Here is a 10283-nt window from a genome sequence, read left to right as displayed (position 1 = left end):
ATATGATCAAGCAACTACCAAGCTACTTAGAATTGATGATGACGTTCGCTACCTCGCCAAGAACCTCGATCTCTTAGAGTTCTTGGATTTGAGTGCTCCTACCTATGCTAGGGTAACGTATGAGTTTTTATCATCCCTAGAAGTGGTTCGAGAGACAAATGGTGACTCTTCAAGAACTTTGACCTTTTAACTTTTCAACAATGATCATCGGTTGTCGGAGTCACAACTTTGTTCTTACTTCCGGTTTCCTTGGGCCGTCGATGAAGACCATCTTGTCTATCCGGCTAATGGTAAAATGGCTAGTGACCATGGGTATGATGAACTCAAGTGGTAGCGGCGTATCTCCGATGAAGGGAAATATGAGCCTCAAACTTCAAAGTTCGCATCGATCATTCATCCGGCTATGAGATACTTTAATCGTATTCTCACCTATGCCCTATGCTCTAAAGACTCCTTTGGAGCTATTTCCCGTGAGGAACTTTGTTGGCTATGGATTGCCGACTAAGAGTCACATGAGATCGAGCTTGTAGATTTCACTCAACATTTGATCAACCGATTTCTAGACATCCGAGATGGTGTTTCGCTTTTGGGGAGCATCCAAATTGGAGGCATGATCTCTATCCTCGCACTTTGCCTTAATGACTCATATAAAGATTTGCTATGCAAGCTCCCTCGAGAGAGGACACCTTCTCATTTCCTCTATGTTTACGCCCTTGTAAACCAAAAATTCATTTATCGTACCAAGAGGCATAATATTTTCATATGGAAGGTATCTCGAGTGAAGGATTGGTTCTTGATTCCGAGCAAGGAGGCTACAAACCGTAAGACGAAGACGAATTCATTGACTTGGAGACCTCTAAGATGCAACATCGACCCCTCTCTTCGGAAGAAGACTAATCATACAAGAATCGCCTCCAATGATGCTCTTTCGACGGACTTCCAAGCTTTACCCCCGGTTAAACGGGGAGGTACTCCTATCCCTCCTTCTACTTCTTATTCTACATTTGATTTATCTACTATTCATGCCAAGTTAGATTCCATCACTAATGTCTTGTTTTCCATGCCTTTGGGGCGGGATTCTTCTCTTGGCTATGATTTTCATGCTAATCAAACCTTACTTGAATTATCCATACCTCCCGGTCCAACAAGGACCTATCCCTTAATGGGAACCCTTTGACCCTTTCATCGAACCTAGACCTTGTTATCCCTATTGGAAGGGTCCTCATATCCATCCTAGTGCTATTGTTGGCACCAACCCGGCCACTTACGACTATAAGCGGCCCAGTGGTTGCGATTATACTTATGATCTCGCGAACCCTATACCTTTCCCGAACTCCGAGATTTTTGGTAGGTGGGGATTATCGAGCGAGCTGGTTTTGGATGATTGGTCTCATTTCTTCGCGATAGATCGTGCTAGAAGGGAGGGGAGGTTAAAGGGAAAAGCTCCTATAGAGGTGAGTGAAATGGCTAGCTCGTGTCATGTTTTAGAGACCGGTGAGGGGAGTTCACACTCCACCCCTTACCATAGTGCGGAGTGAGACTATCCGTGGCTATCCCCCCTTTCTTATGTGCTTTATATGATGTTCTCTTTTGCCTATATGTTATAAGGTTTAGAGTTTGAGGGGTAGTTCATTTCGAGCTTGGGGGTGATTTATGTTGTTTGTGTGCTTCACTATTTCCCTCCTCGCTTTTGTAGTTCACTCTTGGTCTCTTTTGCTTTTGGTTTTGATCACTATGTATCTCTTACTTCTCTGATAATACGATGATGCAAGTCTAATGATTTCTCTGTCGTGTTCTTGATATTGCTATTTGTTTCACTGATTGTTGTCTGTTGTGTATCTCTGCTTCTTTATGATTATGCTTCCTGATGATGATTGTTTGATGTCTTGTTTCCTGACTCTGTTTCCTGATTTCGTTACTTGACCCTATTCCTGATGCTTTCATATATTACTCTCTCTCCTTATTTGCATACGTCTTCTCTTTTATTTCTTTCTTTTCTTTTGTATTGAAGTTACTAACAATTTTCTTTGTATATAGTCTATTTTCTTTCTCACCTTGCTTCGTCGCTTATGCTTTGGATATTGGTGCTTCATTAAGGTGCTCTTTCACTTTGTTTGATGTAGCATAGCTTCTACGCCCGGTGAGATCCTTCTAATCTTTTTCTTTTTATTCTTTTCTTGGATGCTTAGTTTAGGTTTAGATTAGGAGATGTTGAACGATTCGAGGATGTTTGCTTTTTAACACCTTAGTGTGTTTGGGAACATTGGCGTTGTCTCTGAATGTTCACTTGTTTGTCGATTGGGATTTATGTGTTGGCTTACTTCCTCGATGCATTTCTATTTCTCCTTTGCTTTTCTATTTTTCATTTTATTTCTTTTTCCTCCTTTTCTATTTCCTTATGGTTTTCCTTTTTCTTTTTGTTTCCTTTTTCTGTTTTCCTCTACATTCCTTTATTTTGCTTTCATACGTTTTGATTTTAAACTTTTCTTTCCTTTGAAAAAAAAAAGCAAACACAAATTTCACAAAAACTTTTTGTAAATAAAAATAACATGTTTTTGAGCATTGCTTTTCGTTCTTAATAATTTTGCTTTTTCTTTGGACTTTGTACCACTTGGACTTGCACTTTGGCTATCTTTCTTCCTAAAAACAATGGTTTGCACGGTTTGAGAGTATCTTTGGTTGACTCTAGGATAGAACATGCTAAGGTAGTCGTTTAGAACTATTGGGACCTTGAAGCCGGATTCTTTTGTTTTTGAAAACTCGCAATCGTTCCCCTTTGGTGAATTTGATGCTTTTAGTGAGTTTTTGCCACATCCTTGTGAGGTTTCATCATTTTCAAGCCTTCTACAATCACTTGCATGAGCGGCATGGATCCTTGACTATTGCGGACCTAATCTTGAAACTTGATTCATAATTCTCAAACACGAGACCGAACCATCTAGGGAGGACAAAGGCATCTTTTCAGGGTGGTAATTTTTATTTTCTAGGATACCCTTCTTTACTTTTAGTTCTTCGGTTTACATTTGCCTACTTGTTAACCATTTGAGCCTTTTCCCTTCTTTTCAAGCCGCATCTTTAGAACTTTGAGCCTTTTGTTTCTTTTTGTTCAATTTTTAGTTTTTGTGAAGCAAATGATCATGTTCTTGGAGATTGTGGCATATGAGTTTGGATTTTGGTTCTTATATGTAAGCAAGCTTGTGTTTTGTATATCCTGTGAATAATGGCAAATGAATAAATGAAAAAGTCGTCCATAGTTAAAAGAGGCGAGGACAATGAATAAAGTGAAAAATGAGAAAAAGCAAAGCAAATTCAACAAGCTTTGGCAAAAATTGAAAAAAAAAGTAAAAAATGAAAAAGTTCAAAAACATTTTGATGTAAATGCTTCTTCCTATTTTAAGCATTGAGGGCAATGCTTTGTTCAAGCTTGGGGGGAAGCGTCCTACGCTTTTTGTATATATGATTGTGGTTATAGCTTTGAATAAGCTTGGGGGTGTTAGTTTATTTTTGTTTGGTGACTACTTGATTTTGGTGTTGAGATTTGGCCAGTCTTTGCTTCACAACTTAGGTGTACCACCAAATTCTAAATTTTAAGCCTACCCTCAACCTTTTGCCCTTACGTTACAACCTTTGGGAAAGCCCTTTTGACCTAGTGGTTGAGTCACATACCGAGGGAAGACATTATGAGTTAAAGCCTAAGGAGAGGGGATGCAAAGTCAAGATGTTGAGAAAACCTCAAATCTATTGTTTTTCCGGTTCCTTCGAGGAACTATAGAGATGCTTGCTAAAAGAAGATTTGAAGCCAATTGGGAAAATGTGCTAAAATTGTTTTTAGATGAAAGTGAATTGCGTTTTGGTAGTTCTCTATACTTAGCATGTCATATGTTTCAATCAACCCTCGATATCTTAAAACGTTCTTACCTTTGTTGTTTTAGAAAGTTTGATATCCTCTCATGTTTTGACCATGTGCAAAAGTCCATTGTATAGGCACCTCTTTTCCTTTTAAGTTTTAATTTTCTCTTTTCCCTTTTATTGCTTTGGCTCCCTTTTACTTAAGAGTTATGGGTTAATCTCTTAGGAAACCCTTACGAGAGCATTACTCGTCCTCCAGAGCGATCTAGAGGTTTAAATGGATTGTCAATTGTTGCTAAAATTGACCGTGATTCCTACGAAAGTGAGTTAGTGTATATTCTTTTATTCTCTAGCCTTTCTCATTTCTTGCTTGCCTAAATAATGTCATCATTTTATTTTGCTCAAGGACGAGCAAAGGTTTGGCTTGGGAGAATTTGATGAGTGTCATTTATGGCACTCTTAGGCTAGGTTTTCTTTGTAGTTTTATGCTCTTTTTTAGTCTTTTATGTCGTGTTTTTACATAATAATGCTTGTTTTGCGTGTTTGTGTGTAATTTTAGAGAAATGTGTGCTTTTGATGGTTTTCTTTCTATTGTATTCATTTCTCGGTTATCTTTTCTCGTTTCTCCGTTTCTTTGACTTGTTTTGTAGGTGTGTTGAGTTTCCTAAGGTTTAATTATCAAGGAGGAAGCTCGAGCGCATTTAAGAAGGTTGATGGAGCTAAGTTCGGGGAACCAAACATGCAATTCAAGCTAGCTCCGCAAGCACGAGAACCTTGGAAACAATGCTTTGGCTCGAAGTGTTCAAATGCTTGGAAGATAAAGGAGCAGCCCTTCTCACGAGCATCGCCTCGAGTGCACCAATGATAGGGATGCTCGGGAATGCAGAGATCGATGTAGCAAGCGAGCGAGGCAAGGCCACGAGCACCAAGCAGGGGTGCGTGCGCGCAGCATAGGTGGTGCATGCGCGCAGACCCAGTTGTGTGCGCGTGCGGCCTGGTGGTGCGCACGCACCAGGCGCCTCGTTCCCCTTCGCTCGATTTTCTATTTATAGCTTTAGACTTTTCCTTTTTCGGGGGGGGGGGATGACTTATTTTGTACTTGACATTTATTTTCCAGAATTAGAAGAGAGAGAAAGTAGAGAGATAAGCTTAGGATTACTTGATTGTACTTGAATTTGATCTTTGATTTCAACTTGATCTTGGATTTCTTCTTCAATTCAATGAAAGTTTGTGAGATTTCTTTCCTTTGAATTTACTCTTATTGCAATTTCCTTTAATTCTTGAATGTTTGATTTGAACTTTAATCTTTGCTTTACAAATTGTTGAATGATTGAATTTCTTGTTGATTGAACTTGAAATGAATATGTATGTGATTGAACTTGTTTTGTTTTTCAATTTCGCCATGATTAGTGAGTAGATTAGTTGCTAGGGAAAAGGGGAAGCATGCTTGATTGATGATTTTTTCTAGTTGATGATCCTTGATTGATTGAATTGTTGCAATTAAATTGGTTGACATAGTTGTGCATGTGATTAATTAGACTAGGAGTGATCGACCTATAAGATTAATCTAGATTGCATTGCAATTTTCAATGACATGAACCCTTGATTTGAGAATTTCTTTAATTGATTGAATTTGATTGTGATTTCCTAGTTAGCCATTCATAGTGAACCCTAGCTTGGCTTATAGGAGATAGCTTTTGGATTCCTTTGGTTGCAACTATTGTTTGTCCTTTGTAATGTTTGAATTGATTGATTGACCCATCAATTAGCATAATCATTGAGCTTGCATGTGGAACCTATATCCCTAGTGTTTAGTATATTGAATTTTTCGATTTTTCTAGCTTTCTCGATACCTTAGTCACCAACCATATCTTTCTACAATCTTCGAAGTAGCTTGACCTAGGCTATAGCTTGCACCTACTCATTCCTTTGGGTTCAACCCTTGACTTACCATATACTCGTATTAGGTTGGTCGAGTGTTTATAAATTTTGTTTGGCTCTAGGAAGGGTAGAAAATGACCTAAATTTTCCCTACGTCAAACATCAAGCAAGTAAAGACTTTAATCACAATCAACTTGAATTCCAAACCAAAAGTATGAACAAATTCCAACTACATCATCCCCACACCCTTGGCTAAAGAACTACTCACTATCCATAGCAATTAACAAATCAATTATGAAATTAACAAGTAAAGGCATGATTAATGAGTAATTAAAAAGGAAAAAGCAATCTAAAACAAAATCAAATAGCAAAATAAAGAGAAAAGAGTAAGGAAATGCTCATTCATTGAAGTTGAAGTTCTACAAAGAGGTTGATTAAGCTTATTCTTCAAAATTCAAGCTCAATAATGGAGGAATCCACACTTTCTCTCTCTAAAATGCCAAAACTAAGGACGTTTCTCTCTCTAGGTTAAGCTAAAAATTAAAAATAAAGTTAAGCTAAGAAAAATCTCTAAAACGTTCTAAAGAGGGACTTAAATTGTCCGTACAAAGTCAACTATAATTGGGAAATGGTCCGACCGATTATAGGTATGTTCGATCAGACTCTGGGTAGGTTCTCTCGGACCCTGGGTAAGTTCGACCGAACCTCCCTGCTCCTGGTGTGGTCGAACTTTTAGGGTTCGACCCCTCCTGCAAAAATGATGAAAACTGGTTTGAAACTGCCTTATTTGCACCTTGGAGGTTCGGTCAAACTTTTGAAAAGTTTGACCACACCTCCTCTTGAACTTTCTTCCTCTCCTTCCCTTTGCTCCTCTTGATCATGCTTCCCTTGCTTTCTCTTCCCTTTGCTCCTTTTGATCTTGCTTCCCTTAGCTCCCTTTAGCTAAAATCTTCTCCTTTTCAAGACCACAGTTCCTATAAAACACAAACAAGGAAACTAAGGTAAAAAAATAGACAAAGGAAGTAAAAACTAGGAAAGAAGACGGACAAAAGAAAGAAGAACTAAAGATAAGAAGGAGGGTACAAACAAGCTACAAGTATGGGAAAATAACCGTTAAAATGAGCCCTTAATCATGGCATAAATTCCACTCATCAGGTCTCTTTAATCGAGGAAGACGAAAAGACCCCTCTTGACTACAACCCCCATTCAAATCTTGTAGTTAATGATATCCTTAAAAGACAAGGACATTTTCCTAGAATGACTCTACAAAAGAATAAAGGGATAGCTAAACAAGTGGGACTACCTGGCCTCCCTAAATTAGATACTTTTGGACTTGGTTTCAAACCAATTCTAGAAGATCTTAAGCGAGCCTGATAAAGAACTAATGCATGAAGAATAGCTCAGACCCAGAAAAAGGCGATCCCAATGGATCATTATTCCCTCACTTTTAATGGACAATTCATAAGAGAGGGAGAAGACTACTCATGTTACGAGTTCCTAGAACCACTTGTCAGGAATGGGATATGACAACTTAGGTTTGAAATCTTCTTGGATTGCAATTTTCTAGATGAGATCCCATTTCATGTTCACAAGGAACAAGCACCTCCATGCGTTGACAACAATGTCATGAGTCTCTTCTTCGGGTACGATAAGAATGAGCCTAAGAGTGTCGATAATAACTTTGTGCTCATCCAAATACCTAACTCTTGAGCTTAGCTCTCACTCAAGGAGGAGCTAACAATAAAGGGAAAGTAGGGTTGGGCCAAAAATTCATACCTAAGGTGTAATGGTAGAGGTTTGAGTTCTACCATGGGAACACCTTTACCTTCCTTTGTTGAGGCTGCTTGCAATGCATCTTGGCTTGAAATTCCCATGAAAATATGGTCATCACCTTCTTTAATGTTTTCATCAATGATTTTCTTAAAGAATGCCATTTCCTTGCCATGTTCACCTATCTTTTTCTTACTCAACAAAACACACTCAAGAGGATCATTAGATATGAGCAAGTGCTCATGCATGGAATTCAAAATGTTATCTAAGATTTCAACTCTCATGCAATTTTCAAGTGATAAAGAAGGGTATTTCATGCTTTCATTCAAATCAAATTCAATAACCTCTTCTCTAACTTTGAGTGAAATCTTAGCACTTTTAACATTAATCATGGCACCTGAGGTAGCAAGAAAAGGTCTACCAAGTATGATCGGAATGTTGACATCCTTATCCATCTCAAGCACCACAAAATCAACCGGAATCACAAACTTCCCTACCCTTAAAGGAACATCCTCTACCTTACCTTTTGGAAACTTAATTGATCTAGCGGCTAATTGCAAGGTAATGTTGGTAGGCAATAGTTCTCCTAACTCAAGTTTTTGATAAATCGAATACGGCATAAGGCTAACACTAGCTCCTAAGTCACACAAGATATTATCAATTTGCATCTTATAGATAGCACAAGGGATAGAAAAGTTTTCGAGGTCCTTCAAATTACGATTGCACTACAATTCTCGGTCAAGCTAATCGTTTCTACCGCATCACAAGTCCTTTTTCCACTCAAGATGTCCTTAAGGAATTTTGCATGATTTGGCATTTGGTCAATGACATCGGTAAATGCAAGGGTAAGATAAAGTTGCCTAAGCATCTCTATGAATTTGCCAAATTGTTCATCTAATTTGTGCCTCATGAACTTTTGGGGGTATGGGAGCTTGGTGACAAATTCTCTTTCTTTTTCTTTATCAATAAAATTCTCACCTACATCCTCACTTAAAGGGCCTTTATCTCCCTCATCCTTAACCAAAGCCTCACTCTTCCAAGGCACACCATTCTCAAGGATCCTACCACTCCTTGTCACTATAGAATTTATCGGTCTCTTAGGATCTAAACCTTGAGAGGGTAAATAAGAAGGGCTTGCATGCTCTTTCAAAACATTGGCTAATTGAGAAATTTGATTCTCCAACATTTTACAATGAGCCATCATGTCATTAAACTTCTTGTCACTAGCCGACATGTAATGTTCAACACCTTGATTTTATTTTCAATGATATCCTCTAAACTACCCCTAGAAGAAGATGGTTGAGCATAGGAGCTATCACCTTGGCCTTGGGCCTTGGGCCTTTGAAGTAAAACCGGGTGGGGGAACCCTTTGGGCATTATTTTGAAAATTTCCCCTACTTTGGTTATTCCAATTGCCTCAACCTTGATTTTGGCCATAATTTTGATTGTTGTTACCATAACCTTGGTTATGGTTCCCATATCCTTGGCCTTGGCTTTGACCACTATAACTTTGGTTGTTATAGTTTCCTCGGAAACCTTGGTTTCCTTGGTTCCTATAACCCCCATTATGGTTATAATTGTCACAGTTCCCTTGATGATGATAGTTCCTATTCCCATTATTCCTTTGATTATCATATCTAGGTCCAACATTGTTATTAGACGCATAATTTACATGCTCGTTCTCATTGCTATCATAATCATCACATCCATCCAAAGAAGCATTAGGCTAATTAGAAGCATCATGATCTTATGAACCGCATATATCACAAAACAAATAGCTACTAGACATGTTGCTAGAAGTGCGAAGGGGATTAGAGTTAGGAAATGTACCTCTCCCCTTATTTTGGGAGGGAAGAATAGGTGCTTGAGATGAAGCACTCTCAAGTTTGGCTTTGATGGAGGTCATTTCCTTCCCTAGATCCGAGATTTGCGAGGACAAGTTATTGATGGCATTGATGTGATCGACCGAGTACACCATAATAACGCTTTTGCTTGTTGTTTCATGTTCACAATCTTGCCAATCCATATGATGCCTCACCACATCTTCAATGATATCCACTACCTCCTCTTCCGTTTTGTTCATTATTGGTCCTTCGACTCCCACATCAAGGCAAGATTTTCATTGAGGGCTTAGACCACCATAGAAGATTTGGATGACTTGATAGGTAGGAATCCCAAGGTGCGGGCACTCTCTTTGGTATTCCTTGTACCTCTCCCATGCCTCATAAAGACTTTCATTGGATTTTTGCTTGAAGCTTTGAATGAGATCCCTTGCCTCGCCCGTTTTCTTGTAGGAATAGAAACTCTTTCGTCACCTCATCCCATGTCCTTAAGGATTTTTGTTTCACTTCTTTGTCCAACCACTCCAATGCACGTCCAATGAGAGAAAAAGGGAAAAGCTTAAGCCGGATAAACTCTTGAGAAACCCCACTCACTTTGATAGTGTTGCAATACTTCTCGAATTCCTTAAGATGATTAAGGGGACGCTTTGCACCACTAAATTGACGCCTTTCTATCAAGATAATCATCGCCGGTCTAATTTCAAAGTCATTTGCCGGAGTCGCAGGTGGAGCAATCCCGCTCTCAAACCTATAAGCTCCCGGAGCTCCCAACTCCTTTAATGCCACTCTTGGGTTTTCTCCCATGTTTACTTGCTTTTCTTCTTACCTTGGAGAAGTTGAGGAATGTCTAGCAACTCTCAACTTTGTAATTGTCCTCTCAATTTCCGAATCAAACGGCAATAGAGAACGAACACTAGCTCCATGCATATAATCTCAAAAACA

The 10283-nt window shown here is 38.9% G+C and overlaps 1 pseudogene; it reads left to right on the top strand.

Annotated features, from left to right (window-relative positions):
* Positions 1–9671: 9671 nt before the first annotated feature.
* Positions 9672–9769, top strand: LOC145569686 (small nucleolar RNA R71; annotated as a pseudogene).
* Positions 9770–10283: the final 514 nt, after the last annotated feature.

This window comes from Chenopodium album, chromosome 11, assembly GCF_948465745.1.
Source record: "Chenopodium album chromosome 11, dcCheAlbu1.1, whole genome shotgun sequence".
NCBI classification, from domain to species: Eukaryota; Viridiplantae; Streptophyta; class Magnoliopsida; order Caryophyllales; family Amaranthaceae; genus Chenopodium; species Chenopodium album.
Note: the sequence above shows the minus strand (reverse complement) of the source record. Positions and strands in the feature narration are given on the sequence as shown.